Below are 15,793 nucleotides of genomic sequence, written 5' to 3'. Positions count from 1 at the left end.
AGTTTCTTGCAGTGAAAAAATTGGGGAACTGCTATGTTGTATTCTATGAAAAACTGGGTGGAGAGACTATTTCCTCTGAGTCATCGGTGGGAAAAGTCCATTATTACAGGGGTGAAACATGTGAACATGACAGCTGAAACTGAAAAAATCCCTACAACTCTGAACAAATTAAAATAAGTTGATACAGAATATTTCAAATCCAAAGGTGTCAACTCCATTGCTTTCCATAACTGTAATTAATTTATACGTCCAAAATATTATGTTGTTATAATAATTATCGTAACAAAGTTAATTCTAGATCAGTCCTTCACAACCAAAATACACTCACTGCTACATAAAACATGACAGTAATTTATGCATGATATAATGAGAAGATGAGAAGAAAGGAATAAGATTGTTACATCCATCAGAAATAGATGGACCCTTTTTTTTTTTTTTTTTTTTTTTTTTTTTAGCAGTGTGTACATATCTGTGCTGGAATCTGGCAAGGAAGCCCTGCCAGTAAGGGCAGGGGATGTTGTAGAGTTAGCAAGCCCAGGAGCCAGGAAGGAAGGCAATGCTTCCTGATACTCATTAGCAAACTCAGAGGAAGGACAGCATCCTGCCTAGTCATGCTAAATCAACTAGAGAGACCCTGTTAACAAAGCAAATCCCTTACCCATCCTTGTTTAAGCAGAAGGATATTCAGATTTAGTTAGGAAAGAGAAGCCATGATTTTGTACATGGGTGTGCAAAGCACCCATTGAACTTCACTCCTGTATTGTGACTTCCTAATTTGTTCAAGGGAACTGTAAAATTAAGAACCTGAGGGCTTACGTCTCTTTGTTTTGTCTCCCTTTATCAAGCATACTTGGTCAGTTTTCACCTTTTTACGCTATGCCTCGCCTTCAGTATTTATGCCATGTCCCACTAAAATCCTCAGCTGGGAACTTCATTCTTTCGGCTGCACAGCTACTGCATAACATTTGTCAATCTGGGAATTTCAAATAGTGTGACTTAGTGTGATTGAAAAGCAAATGGTTTGTCTTTATACACAGAACTGCCATATCCCCTAAACCAATGCAATTTGATTCTGACCTGGAAAAGGACATCAGAGTTCAGTCTCTCATGCCCTCATGGTGCTTCACTTCTTGTAGTTACCAGTATACAAACAGAACAGGAAGTGTTTGTAATACTAATATTTTCAAGAACCAGCCACTGTTAACCACATAGTTTATGGTTTTAACTGTTTACTAATGGTTTTGGTTGTCTCACAGCATTTAGACAAATTGACACAAATGGCAGCTTAGATGACAGTTTTAAAGCTGTCATCCTTATGGGGCAATTCCACACACAAGTTACTATCAGCAAAATTGCAAACCCACTTGTAAAACCTTTGTTAAATAACTTAAATTGAAATTAGCATGTGCTCAAACCAATGTAAACAACAAGCCATACAGACCAGAATATATTAAAAACAAAAACAAGAAAAAACCCAAAATAAACCAACAACAAAAACCTTAGGAAGGGGAAGCATACAAAGAAGAATGCTGATGTTAGGCTAAATTCTCAGGCTATGTTTCATTACTGTAACCATTTATGAAGGACTTTCAAGCCAGTTGTGATATTTCTCCCCTTTGTGTTTATAACTCTGTTACATCCTTAACTGTCATGTTCCTAGCTAAACTTTTCCTCTTGAAAGTTTCTTAGTCAACATTATTTCTAGTCAGATTTGAATCAGCAAAGCAGAACATTTCCTGTCCTTGGGAGGACAAATCTATACTGGATATTAGGAGCCTGTGTCAGCACTAACAGGATGCAGGCCAGGAAGCTATGCATTTTATTAACAGGAACTAGAACAAGAGTAGCAAAGTTTTTGCAGGATTAGAATGAAATGTTTGTACGTGGAACAGAGTAAGACGTGGAATTGAAAAATGTTTTATAGAACTAAAATAAGGCTACCAGCAAACTAGTTTGCTAGATTGGGAAATTATCAGGAGTTTACGAGGCAAAGCTTAAGCTCAAAAACTAGATTTCAATGAAAGTTCTAGCTGCCTAACTAACTGGAATCATGTCTCTGGCATGCTGAAAAAGGCCACTTTGGTGAATTGAGAGTACAAATGAGTTACAGCCTGGAGCAACAAGCCATTGACACTCTACTAACAAATGAATAGTCAAAAATTTGGAAGTTAACAAAAATTAAGCTAGAATTAGTATTGATCTACAGGAATAAAAATCGACTCAACTTCTCAGGCTGGAACACAAAGCATGCTTCTCAGGGATTTAACTGTGCACATGGGCCAAAATGCAAATAGGAAGTAGCTCTGTGGTGTGGATTTAAAATAAGATCAGGAGTAGACACAAGTGTGGTACCATCTAATGTATTATAGCTGTCTGCTGGTCAGCATTTCCTGATCTGGACTAGCATGTATTCATACCTCTTCTGGCAGAAACCTGAGAGTTTCCTCACAATCCAAACCTGTGACAGAGCAAACTTGGTTGTTTCATATTTGCTAGGTGAAGTAGGAATGTGTGTCAAAAAAAAGTGACAAACATTTTATGTGTCAGCTTTACAGGCTGCTCTTCCTGTTAATTACAGCTTTCCACTGAATGAAGTCTCTGACAGGGATAGGTGAGCATCACGCTCCATTAGCTGGTTGGAAAAGCATAAAAAGCCTTATTTCTTCCATAAGAAGGAACGCATATTTAGCTTCAGGGATATAGAAACTTTCTTGAGAAATAAATCCACAGCTTTTTTCATTGCTGATTTGTGACCTAGAGATCTGTAAAATCATGAAGTATCCTCCTTTATGACAGCTGCAGATTTATTACAGCTAATGTGGCAAGGGAAGCAGCCCTTTTATTATAAGCTTTTAAATGGGAGGAGATGAAAGTTATTGATTAAATTGATGCTGTAGGTGCAGCAACCAAAGACAAAGCATGGCAATCACACCTACTTGTTTTCACACTTGCGGGTTTTGGGAACTGACAGGAAAGATTACTTTTGATTTATACCTATTTCTGAGAAGTAAGGCCTGATGATAATCATCAGGTAGTTCACCTGTGTCATGCAACAGCTATGTCAAAAGCCAACAGTTATACTACAAGGCAGAATGAACTTGTGTGTGGAGTCACCCCATGAGCACAGCTTCAAACCAAGCTGGAAAATTCTGGGGATGAGACAGTGTGTTTCCCACAGCCACTGATTTTCTTTTAACTAGAATAAACTCCTGTATCTGAGGTCTCTTAAGGCCCTCTGCAATGACTGGGCATATCTTTTAATGATAGGAAATGATTCCTATCTTTTAATGCAGATTCTTCTAACACAGGTAAGAGTCCTAAGTGAACCTTTTACGTCTGTTTGCAAAATAATGTCCCATCAGAAGTTTTTAATTTTCTTCATGCTGCAGTCTTTACCTGCTTCTACTTTTTAACTGCATTGTTTGAATGACAACAATTAAGAAACAAGAATTCCATGAAGATACATAGAACCTTAACGGCAGAAAAGCTAGCAATGGCTTAGTGTACTGAAAATTTTTGTAAGAATCACAGCTCTCTCTGGGCAAGGAATTCTAAAAAGAAATATAAAGATGAGCTATTTTTATCCAGTTATTAAAGATGACCCCCAAAGTTTAAGGAAAATTGAACTCTACAGGCAGAGTTGCGCTCTATGATTCAGACTGTATTTAGAAATGGCAGCTTAGACCTGTCTCTGTTAATACCATACAGCAAAGTAAGACAGTACGAATCGGCTAAGTGGAAAAGGAACTGAGTTTTACCATCTTTTCCTGAACTGAAAATTTCCCAAATTATCCCCAGAAAACCCTTGAAGCTGTTTTAAGAAAAGCCACAAGGAAACTGTTACTGAGCCTTCAGTGCTGAGAAGTCAAAGAAGCCCAGCTGATCCAAACAAAGGATTCTTTACATGCTAATGAAAAGAGAGATTCAGCAGGTGGATGCATTGCTTAGACTGTGAAAAACTGAAAAGGCAGAACAACATGAAGCTGAATCTAGCACAGACGTGACATGACTATTGCATTTTGCATTTGACATAATGGGTATCTTCAGCCATAATGGCCATATCCATTGCATTTCTGCTTTCCAAAGAGCATGAAGGACTGCCCTTCCTGGGAAGGAAGTGGCAGCTGCCACAAGACTATAATAATATCTCAGGCTTATTCTATATAAAGATCTTTTCTAAATTTACAAGGAAATAACTTGTTAATGCATTTGTCAAGAAAACAGAAATTGCTAAATGTTATGGAGCTTCCATTTACTTTTCCCTTTCCCAGCTATGTATCTGCCTTTTAGGTATCCTAAGTGTCTTACATCCTAAATTAATGATAACTGTTAAATGGAAGAGCTAAGATCATGATCTACCACCCTCTTAAGACTTTTGACAAAAGGACTGGGCAGACTTTGGGGAAAGTAGCATCTTAAGCCACTAGAGTAAGATCTCTGTGATCCCTTCTCTGAACGTAATCTATGCAAGCCAATGAGTTCAGTGGGAAGCTGATAAGAAATGACTTAGGAAGAGGGTATCTTGTAAATCTTGTCCTTCTCCATGAAGAGGGAAGGACGGAAGGAGTACCAGTCTTTTCTTTGAAATCACAGGAAGAAGATTAATCCTTTGTATGTGAGGTCTTAGGGTTTTCCAGAAATAAATCATAATGAAACAACAAAAGTTGGGGATTGAAAAGAAGGTTAGGCTGTGGGCTTCCAGTGTCTGATGGAGTCCCATACATACACTTTGGTCAAGGTACATTACTTTTGCAGACTGAAGACCCCACAAACAAGTACAGCTCTTCCAAAGCTTTTTCAAAGGAATAGGAGGCTTAATGTAAATTGCATCACAAGATAAAATATATTTATGGTTAACTTACAATTTATTTATTAATGTGTTAACAGGTTAAATATTAATTACCTATTAATAAGTTGAATGGTGAATTGCTGCTACTGACATACTTAGCTTTTAGGAAATAGTCTTTTCTAAAAAGCTGATCTCTGACTCTTTTGACAGATCCTAAGTATGTGTTACTGTTCACTGAAAAGATAAAAGACAATACAGAAGCCAGAATGTTATAGGATTCAATGGAAGTTTATTTTGAAATAACTTTCCTTAATCCTCTAATGTAAAGCATATCGTACTCTTACCGATTTAACATGAAAAAAAAAAGGAGAGGCTGTTTGCAGATTGTATTAGGTTATCAACCACAAGTAGCACATCTTTTCTAGAGAAGAATGTTGTGTAAACTAGCCTATGAACATTCAGCTGAATACTGAAAATTTTTTTCAAACACAGCAATATCACACAACCTATTATGTTCTTAACGAGCTCTATAACTAACAATAATGTCATAATGATAGCTACATTAGCATATTCATAGACATAGAAACTTCCTCATAAACTTCACTGGTGGGACAAGTTCCTACAGGTTTCCTACAATACCTACTTTACTCCTTTTCTGAGGCTTTCACCTCTGGGTTGAAATATAGTGACTAATGAAAAATGAAGTGTTATATTGTGGAAGTTCAGGGAGTAAAGAATCTGTAGCAAAGTGCAGCTGAAGATGAATTTTGGTAGACAAATTTTGTAGCCATTTCTTTCACCATCCAAACCACTTCATACAGAACTTGGATTTCCAGAATAGATTTTCTATTCAAACTCACATTCAGACCTTCTTTAACTTGACATTTCCCAGCCTGATACTGCAAAGTTATGTGGTAGGGGCAAGAAAAGTCTCATTTTTTAGCCCCTGAGTCATATCTGAGTTTATTCTAGAAGGTGTGCCATTGATGAATAGGTAAAATACTATCATAACAATAACTAACTTTATTACAAAGTTCAGGTCCCAAGATCCCTCTAATAAAATGTGAAGTGCTTGAGAAAAAAAAATTTCTGTAGCCACTTAAATGGTAGAGGGGCATCAAAGCTCCCAAATGTTTGCAACAGATGTTGCAATTAAACATGGAAAAGAGAAAACTGCACGTATAACAATGAAGATAGCAGACTAAACATGAAAGGCTTTTATGGCATAAGAATATGTTTGCATAAAAAAATGCTATGATTTAATTTGCAGAAAGACATTTTAATCTCATTCTAAGTTACATCAACTTAATTAGGGATTGTAAACAGTAGTACTTTTAATTTTAATTGACAAATCTTCTTCTTTCTGAAGTATTGCTCCCACCCTGCTGGAACACTAGTTGCTATCAAAGACAGTAATTTTTTTTTGTTAATTTAATGTATTTGTCAGTAATTTCATCTGGAAAATTTGATTAAAAAATCAGAGACACAAGATCTGTTAGCATGAATTTTTTTCAGCCATCCACAAATCACCCTCCAACAGCAGCTATTCAACAAGGTAGCACTGTTCAACTCGGTAAGCTGAATTCTCAGTAATGTTAGCTGCCTTGTTATTCTGGCAAAATCTCCTGCCTTATCTATTTCCAGAATAATTGCAGTTTTTACACAATGGTTTGATAATGATAATCACATTCAACTTTATCTGTAAGACACTAAAGTACACTTTCTACCCTACAAGTAACTGGTAAAGCTTTAGTTAATGTATCTGCTTCAGCTGTGCAGTTCAGCAAATGTGGGCCAGCTGGAGGGAGTCCAAAGAAGAGAGTGACTGGCAACTAGGAAACATGACCTATAACAAACAACTGAAAAAAACAGGTGTTATTTGAAGGAAGAAAAGAATTCTGAGGAGTGAAAAAATAACGATTTTTGAATATTTAGCAGATTGATGCGAAAAGGAAAAAAATAAATATCTGATTGCTATGTCCTGTATGCACCTAATTAATACGCTTAAACTGCAGTAAGTGACATTTAAGCTAAATGATTGATTTTTTTCTTATGACAATTTAAATAAACTGTTATGATGCTAACACAATCTTAATTAAATTACATTAATTAAATGGTATTAAAAAATTACATGCAAAAAATTATATATGTGTAACTGATCTTGCCTTTGGGCTATGGTGTAATGCTATTTGACCTCTTATGACTCTCTGTAGACCCTTATTTCTTTTGATTCTTGGCTATCAAGATATTTACAATAAACTTAATTCCTTCTGCAAAGACTCCAAGAACAGGCCCTAAATCTGTCATGGTGTTGATAATCATGATGATCAGAAGCGTAGCACTTGTAAAACTGGGATGTGAAATCCCTTACCTCACAAAATGTCAGTCAGAATCTCCTTAAAAATGACCTTGTGATATGATCCTGACAAATCCCAGCTGTATCTGAAATGGAAAGGTTATTTAATAGTGAAGTTTATTTTACTTCCTGCTGTCTGTAACAAAAATAAAGTGCATGATATAGTCAAAACACTATAAACTCCTACAAGGCCCAAACCACAGTCATATTTCATTTACTATTGTTTGTTTCTGATATATTTTAGATTACTACTTTATTGGTTTTGAATGCTGAAATTCCTAAATCATGGTGAGATCAGCTTCATTCTCTTAAGTATAGAAACAGTTGGTATAATGTAGTTCTTGTTAGACTATCCATGCCCAAAGAGAAAATAATCTTTGACTAAATTATTTTTTAGACAAACTCCGTTTGAGTACACACTATGTACATGTACTTCTGACAAGCTATCTGAGCCTAGATTAACTCTAGCATCTGAACTCTACACATACAAAAAAAAATATTTTGAGAACAAAAAGGACATCACAGCATTCTAGAAAATCCAGTGGGTTTCCTTCTCTTTTTTCCAACTAGCTTTCTTCCGTCATCCCGTTTTATGCTAGTATTTATTTTGATTGAAAAATTGTTTAAAGAGTAGGTTTAAAAAAATACAGTATCTTTGGATTAAATAAATTAATAAAAACTTACAGGTCTGGTTACCGTCACTGAACCATTGCTTTGTGCTGCACAGGTGCTATGAGGGACTGGGTGTGTGTAACTATGAATTCCTTCAGAAAGGGACAGCCCCCCCCGCTGCTTTAACCTCTTCTTACATCACTGGCTCAGCCCCCACGCTGGAGATGTGGCAGGACCACTTCTCCACTGACTCCGATTTCTTTGTGGTTATTACCAGCAACAGTTTCTGTTCAGTCTCTTGTAAAATGAAGCTGGGGTAAAAGTTGTGAATTAGGTACCTGTCCTGCAGCTGTCCCTTGTCAGCATTGAAATGTCAGCAGAGAAGAGAATCTGCCTCTTATTTCTGTTATTGCCAGTGACTGCAAATGACATCACTAAATCTGCAAAGACTGACTTCCTAGGTAGCCCTGATTCCCTTGCAATTCAAGATCCTCCCAAGTTCCTGATCAGTTTATATGCCTTTCTTTTTACCCCTGAGAATATTACATGATCTCTGCAGGAACAGAGTGGAGGTGGAATTCCTTCTGTCCATCACTGGCAGCCTGTGAGGCCTTATATTTCCTCAAATAATTTTTTCCTGAATTGGATCCTTACCTTGTTCCTCCCGTAGTCACTTGTGTGAAAAAAATAGGCCAGAGATGCTATAAAACTGTCAAAGAAGAACTGGATATGCAGATGGTGGTTTTGCACAAACACTGTACAGGTGTAAATGACAAAACACGGAGACCAAGGCACCTGCTAGTCCCATGTATCATGAAATGATCAGAAAGATGAAGGAGTTAACAATGTTGGCTTCTTTCCCTTCAGCAGTGGTGGATATGGTAATCCAAGGGACTAGATCAATAGAACCCATAAAGTTTACACAGCTCCGCTCTTCCCTGCAGAACCTGGGCTAGGTTTGGTGGTCTACAACCCATCTTACTAGGAATGGGTCTATTACCATCTTTTCCATATAATTCCTCGTCTACATCTCCCTTGATTTTCTTTGTCAGTTACTTCCACAATAATAATAATGAAAAAAAAGGTTAAAAATCGAATAGAGATATATATCTGGGTTTTAAACGTTGCTTGTTACTAGTTTCTAGAACTAATTTCAGTTAATTCTTGTTTCAGCTAACCATCTTTCCAGAATACATTTCTAAAATAAAACCGCTCAGAAGAGAAGTATGAGTCCTAATCTTTGCAAAGAAAAATATTTGCTGCTCAGTCATCCCACCACACTTACTGTTGTTCATGACTCTGGCAGTGACAGTGCCCTGTTACATTCTTAGTGGGCTAGAAACTAAATGCATGCATCAGAAATACTGTTCCTGTCTCTAAGAATTTGCAGTTTAAAACATATTATAGCATGATAAAGCAACAGCTAGAGGTAAATTTTTTCATCTCTGCTGAAATCTTACTTGTTTAGAAAGTGAATGTTTACTGTCTGCAAAGCACTTAGGATAAAATACATGCAATATAAATGACAATGAAAACAAATTTTCTCCCCTAAATTGTTCTATAGAATTTTTCTTCATAAAGTACTGAAGCAAAAATACATCTGTAACCATGGAGATTATACCAGGCAACATGAATAATAATTCAAAATGTGGCATCAGACAAATGTTCTTGTCATCATGGCTATTACTACAAAGAAGTAAGTTTCCCCTAAACAATTTGCAGAAGCAGGATAGACGTTAATTTCTCAAGCCTCTTTTTTGCAAGGGGGAAGGGGAAGCGTCAGCACTGTGGTATGAGCAGCAGACTAGTATTGTGTTCAGTTTGAAAAGACCCGGCTTCCCAGGCTCTTGCTAGTTTTAACTCATAGATATGATTTGCTGAAAATACATATCTTCTGTGACTAGTTACACCAGAGCAACTAGTCCACCTCATTGCCTGCCCAACATAAAATATGGCCATGGAGACATACAGTTACAGAATAAATAGTAAACTATTCTCATTAATTTTTACTTTCTGGTTTTGTTTTTTAGCATTACATTCAAATGTCCAAAATCCATCTTAAAAACAATAGATGCATAACCTTAGAAATACCAAGATTTGGGTAATTTGTTAGCTATGAAACAACATTCCTTCACATTTGGTGATATTTCTTTCTCTGCTTATTCCTTCTCTGCATAGATGGCATCAAACAGTAAATAGCTCTGGCTGCCAGGTTCTAATGCAGGATGCATATTGATGTGGTTCTTTAATCTGGTACAATCTATAACACAGAGGGGAAGAATTACTGCAATTGGGATCTTTCCTAATAAACAAACCCAAAAAGAGAAAGTCATTTTGCCACCTAAGGGGTTAACTAAAAATCTGGTGTTTTGAGTTAGGCGGAGAAACTGAAGATGATGCAAGGATGATGTCAATCCTGTTTACTTACAATGTATGAAACTTAGTTTTCTTCAAGACAGGAGAAATTCAGAAACTATTTCCTTTTTATGCAGTCCTGAAGTACTCAGCTGTTCCTCAGAGAGCCACATACTTACTTTTTTTTTCTGCCTCTGTAACTTTTTTCCAATTCCTGGCATTTTTTGCCAACCCTGAAATTACAGATTATACTAAATCTCTTTCCAATTCTTCTTCCTCCTCCATTTTATTTTGTTTTGGCAACAGGTCATTGTTTCACCTACCACTTTTATAACACTGGATTGCTTTTTTATTATTATTTTTGCATTTATTTCAAGTGACAGGCCTTTTTTATGCTCTTCAAAATACAATTACACCTAGCTATCAATGGATAGAGGTAGAAGGTAATTAATTATTTCCCTTTCTCTTCTGTAGAAGGCTACAAAGAAGCCCAATATAAAAGCAGCTGTTAACACAGCTACTTAACCTAGTGCGTCTGTCCCAGGAGCTCTGACCGCCGGGGATCATTGGCAGTAATGCCTTCCACCATCTCCCAAAGCTGGTGTTTCCAGGCAAAGTGCTGGTTTTCTAGAAGGAAGAATTTTACCCAATGTGTTCACTCAAACTTCAGGGTGCGGAATTTAAATAGGTTAACATTTAAATCTGGAAAAATTAACCACATTAAAGCAGCAAAAAACCGGTGTGTTTTCCTTTGTAACTGGCAAGACAGCTATGCCTGACTGTGCTATTACTGACGTTAGAATCAGCCAGAGATAATTTGATTTGGGGACTGATAACGGTTTGAATAAAGAATTGCAGTAAATACAGCAACACAAGAAGCAGGGACATTTCCATTCCTTTGCCTTCTGATCTTAGAATTATTAGTTTCTGCATCCATCAATAGAATTTGCACTAACAAATATCATGTATTTAAGACAGTCTTTCTAACTTCCTCCGAGTCGAAGCGGAGCCTGTAGGGGTTACGGGCCCAGGCCCCCGCCGGGGCTCTCTGCAGGCCTTGGGGGGGGCCCAACGCCCAGACCCCTTTCGCAGACACCAGCGGCGGGGCGGGCAGCCTCCTCCTGCTTGGTCTGAGGCTGCTCCCTCAGCAGGACCGGCCTGCACACACCGCCACACGCCCGCCCCACAACCGCCGTGCCCCGGCCGGCCGTCCCCACACCGAGCAGCGCCCCCGCGGCCGCCCCCGCCCCGCCCGCCTCAGCACCGCCCCCGCGCCCCGCCCCGCCTCCCCAGCCGATTGGCCCGAGAGCACCACGTGACCGCCGGGCGGGCGGGGAAGGCGGTGCCGGGGCGGGCGCGCGCTCGCGCGGAGCCGGGGCCGGCGGGAGCGGCGCCGACGAGGGCGGAAGTGCGCGGCGGGGGCGCGCGGGCGGCGGCACCCCAATGAGAGCGCGGGGGGCGGCGGCGGCGGCGGCGGTTAAAGCGGAGCCGGGCGACAGGCTGGAGCCGCAGCGCGGAGCCGGGTCTTAGCCCCCAGGTGAGAGGGAGCGTGTCTTGGAGCGGGCCCGGCGCGCCCCGGTCTCGGTGGGAGCTTGGCTCTCCCGGCCCCGCTCCCTCGGTGGGGCGAGGTGGGAGCCGCTGGGTCCTGGCCGCGGCTTGAGGGGGCCTGGGCCCGCCGGGCGGGGGCTGTGGCAGAGCTCCCGCGTTCCTGCTTCTTCCCCTCCCACCCCGTTTTGTGGGGAGGGAGCGGGGCGGGCAGAGCCCGGTGGCTTCTAGCCCGGGGACGCGGCTCCGCGGCCACCGGAAAGCTCTGGGGGTGCGGGGAGGGCAGAGCCTCGCGTGTGGCCGGTGTCCCTCGGGCCCAAGGTGGGGCTGGGCTGCCATGCAGCCCCCCTTAGGGGTTTGGCAGCTGGTGCTGCGTCCCGGTGGCGCTGGGGCTGAGATGGAGTCGTCGGAGCTGGGTGATTGCTGTGACTTGTATCTACAAGTGGGGCTCGGGGGAGCGAAGGGGTGAGAGGCTGGCCTTGACTGTTGGCTTCTCTTGGCTGCCCCTGGATAAGTGATAATGCTTCATCTGTGCAAGATTAAATGGAGTATTTGGGATACTGTTGGTCTCAGCTGGACCAGAAGTTTCTGAGGGATCTTGTTTTATCAGGCCGGGTTGTCTCTGTGCTGCTCTTGGTTCTCCCGGCAGCATTACCGACACGGATCTTGTAGGAGGAGAAAGGTGGTGTCTGAGCGCGACCTTACCTGGCGAAGGGCAGGGAGAGAGGTTGTCTGACAAAGCAGCCCAGTCATGCTTCCTGAACGGCTGGTGGAGGCCTCACTCGCTCTTTCTGCTCGAGTCCTGTTGACTCAATCCTGATCTTGGAACAGGGGACTAGGTCTTGACAACCTCCGAGTATTTTCATTTGGAAAAGGGAGCAGGGAGACTGTATCTGCACTAGGACCAGCCCTGCCTTTTTCCGAGCTTAAGTTTGCAGCGGTAGCTTTTTGTTTGTTCAACTGTAAACATTACTTCTCTAGTTCTGAGATCCTTGTTTCTCTTATGAGGGGCAGGGAAGTGCCTGCCTGTTCAAGGGCATCCTCAGAGTTGTGATTTTCAGGAAAAACTGGCTTTTTTTTATGCCTTCACTGTCTGTGCCCCCCCCCCCCCCCCCCCCAAGTTATCAAAGCTGAGAGAAGGAACTAACAACTGGGAACCAGACTCATGTTCAGCCTTCATGCAAATAATCTGCAAGAACCACAACTTTTTTGCAGAGAAATTAATAGCAAAAGTTTGATCTTACTTGGCAATAGCACCTTTACACTTACTCACTTACAGCAGACTTGTTAAAATAGTTTTATCTACTACTTTAATCACTTGTAGCCCCTGTACACTCAACTTAATGATTGGATGTTATCAGTTTACCTTGGTAAGTTTTTGCATTTACTTTCAGTGTTAACTATTTAATGAGTAGGAAAGCTTTTAAACTACTCCTGTAAATAAGTTTCCTATATTAGATTTATAGCAGTAAATTGTTTGTTGTAGACTTTCTGGAGTAGGCCAACTTGATTGTTTTACATGCCTAGAGAAATGTGAAGCTGACCTGTTTTCACTGGAGTTATGTATGTGCTGCCAAGGAATGTCTAGTTTAAAGATTTAGCTGGAATGTGTTACAAAAACTCTTAACTGAACGCTTAATTTGATCAGACAATACCCTTTCTTGGTCACCCTTTAAGACTTTCAAAATTTGTCTCTAATCATCAGTGCAGTGGTACTGGATATCTGGATAGAGGAGTAGTTGAGTAGTTGAGACATTTAGATCAAATCAAGGTAGTAATGATGAGATACTGCCTAGACAACTTGGATGTGTCTGCTGAAATCCTGGATGATATATAGATTCTGTGATCTAATGACTCTTTTCAGGCTTTAAGTTTTTTCATCTGCAACTTAATTGATTAAGCATCAACTGTTATTGACCCAATGCTGGATAAAATGGCTTGCTTCTCTAGGAAGTGTTGGGGTCCAGGCTATGTGAGCAACAGAACTGTCCTGTGAACAGAGCAGAAATGGCCAAGTGCTGTAGCAGAACAACCCCTAACATCATGGTTTGGGAATCTGGTTCATAGTTTGTTCTTGTCCAGTTGCATTGTAAACTGTTAGGTTTCTGTGCTGATACTTCCACTTCAAGTTTAACTTGATGATTTCATATTAACTGGATTTAAGCTCCACATGATTAAGTGAATTGCTTTCTATGACACAATGAAGTCATCTGAATTAATAGCCTCTTAGAGGTACTGAAGGAGCTTGTTTCTCATGACAGCTGTGCAGGCAGTAAGCACTCAAGGGAATGCAAGTGCATAGTGGTATCAAGACAAAGGGTGTCTAAGGTCAGTAGGTGTCTTGTGCCTGGAACAAACAACTAGGGATGGCAGTAGTGGTCTCTGGGGGTTTGAAAGGCAATGGCTGGGGAGGTCACAGATGTAGATAAATGTGGGTGCTTGCTGCTTTTCATACCATGTGTGCCTGACTTCTGCATGCTTGAATTAGTTAGGATCCACACCTTTCATATCAGCCAGGTTAGAGAGCAACTATATTGTCAAACTCTGACTTGGAAGTACTATCCTGCTGAAAAGAACTGAAGCTTTTTAATGTTTTCTTTCTTCATCCACGTTCCACCCCCACATTTCTGGTAACTATTCTCCACCACCATTGAGCAGTGATAAGGTTCCATTGCCTGGAGTGGCAAAGTCGGCAAACAATCTTGTCTGTTCCATTCTCCTAATGGTAACAATCAATTTTGTGGCTTTTGTGCCGTGATACCTGCCTCTTGATAAGAGGCTCAGGGAGTGGATAATTAAAAAGTACTTGATAATAGCTGCCAAGGAGCAATCATTTTGTTGGTAGCTCCTTTTAGCCCATTAAACAGGACTAACTTTCATCCATGCCTGCCCCAGAAATATCAAGTTGTCTTGTCATTTAAGCAAGATAAGTCTATACAACTCGTGCTTTGTCTCTTCATGTTCTTCCAAATACTGCTTTAATAATAATATTAGAGGATCTGTTTTGTCTTTTGTGCTTGAGATGTGCAAATGTGTTTTTCAAGACCTGTCAAAATGAAAGTCATGAAGTCATGTAATGAGAATGTTATTTAGGCTGCTGTGTAAGTAGCTACTTGAGTCTTTTATGGTGACAAAGTACTTGGAACAGTCACTTTCAACTGTTTATGACACACTGAGCATATAACATTCCTAATGTTTGCTGAAGTGGTTCAGAAAGGAGCAAATAATGGTTAATTACAGGAATATGAGACTTAATGGAAATGCAGTCCTGACTGGGAATTTTTGCAAGATCACAAGTCAAAAGACTGAAAAATCAGTCCTGGGATTATAAGCATTTGTTAAAGCCTTAATCCTGTCAACTGTTACTTTGTGAATTAGTGTTGCTGTCAGTTGATGTAATTAGCATGAAATTTCAGTCTGCTAAAAGTGCAATGGAACTGGAGTTTTTAATATGTTGTCCTTAAACTTGAAACGTGGCAGAACTAATCTGAAGCCAAAGCATAGAACTGGAAAGCTGAGAATGTGCTGAGTTAAGCAGGTGCTGTGATTTCTCTGGTTTCCAGCTCTTTTGGTATGTATCTTTACCTGTAGTGGGAAAGATCATTCTTTGTGAAAGTACTGGAGACCTAGATTCAGCCCCAACTTCGGGCATGGCTTTGTGTAGATGGACATGTTAAATCTAAATTGGCAATAATCTTTTATACTGATGACAAGGTTTTATTTTTTGTAAACTTGTGATTTAAGCCACTAGCTTAACAAAAAAATTCCCATTTTACAGATAGAACTATAATGGAGTACCGCATTATAGGGTTATACTCGAAACATGACAAAGTGCTTCAAAAGCTCAGTTGTAGGAGTGACCTGGGCTCTGTTGCAGAACACTGACTAGAGGGGTTTTTTAAGGGGTTGGTTTACAAGGTGGTGCTACCCTGGTCAGCAGGACCTTGGGTACCACTCTAAAGCATACATTTAATGAGTGAAGTGTTCTTAGATAAAGCTGCATGGCAGTTACTTCAGCTTTTCAGAAGAGAGGTGTTTTTGTGAACTGGGGGAGCTGTTCCCTGATTAGAATAAACTAATTCTGAAGTGTGTAGTGGTCTAATTCAGCTTTTCGGCTAAACTGCCACTGTGGTAAG

General features: G+C 40.2%; 1 protein-coding gene across 3 annotated transcripts in view; it reads left to right on the top strand.

Annotated features, from left to right (window-relative positions):
• The window catches only part of RALB (RAS like proto-oncogene B), a 49,483-nt gene that overhangs the window by 11,735 nt on the left and 21,955 nt on the right, over positions 1 to 15,793 (top strand). Inside the window, exon 1 of one of the 3 annotated variants that reach the window (XM_040603504.1) lies at positions 11,514 to 11,649. The exons of the other annotated variants lie outside the window; for them this stretch is intronic. The gene's annotated coding sequence lies outside the window, so the exon portion shown is untranslated. Of the gene's footprint in view, positions 1 to 11,513; positions 11,650 to 15,793 lie in introns of those variants that run through there. 3 annotated transcript variants of the gene reach the window in all.

Source organism: Falco naumanni, chromosome 8 (genome assembly GCF_017639655.2).
Source record: "Falco naumanni isolate bFalNau1 chromosome 8, bFalNau1.pat, whole genome shotgun sequence".
NCBI classification, from domain to species: Eukaryota; Metazoa; Chordata; class Aves; order Falconiformes; family Falconidae; genus Falco; species Falco naumanni.
Note: the sequence above shows the minus strand (reverse complement) of the source record. Positions and strands in the feature narration are given on the sequence as shown.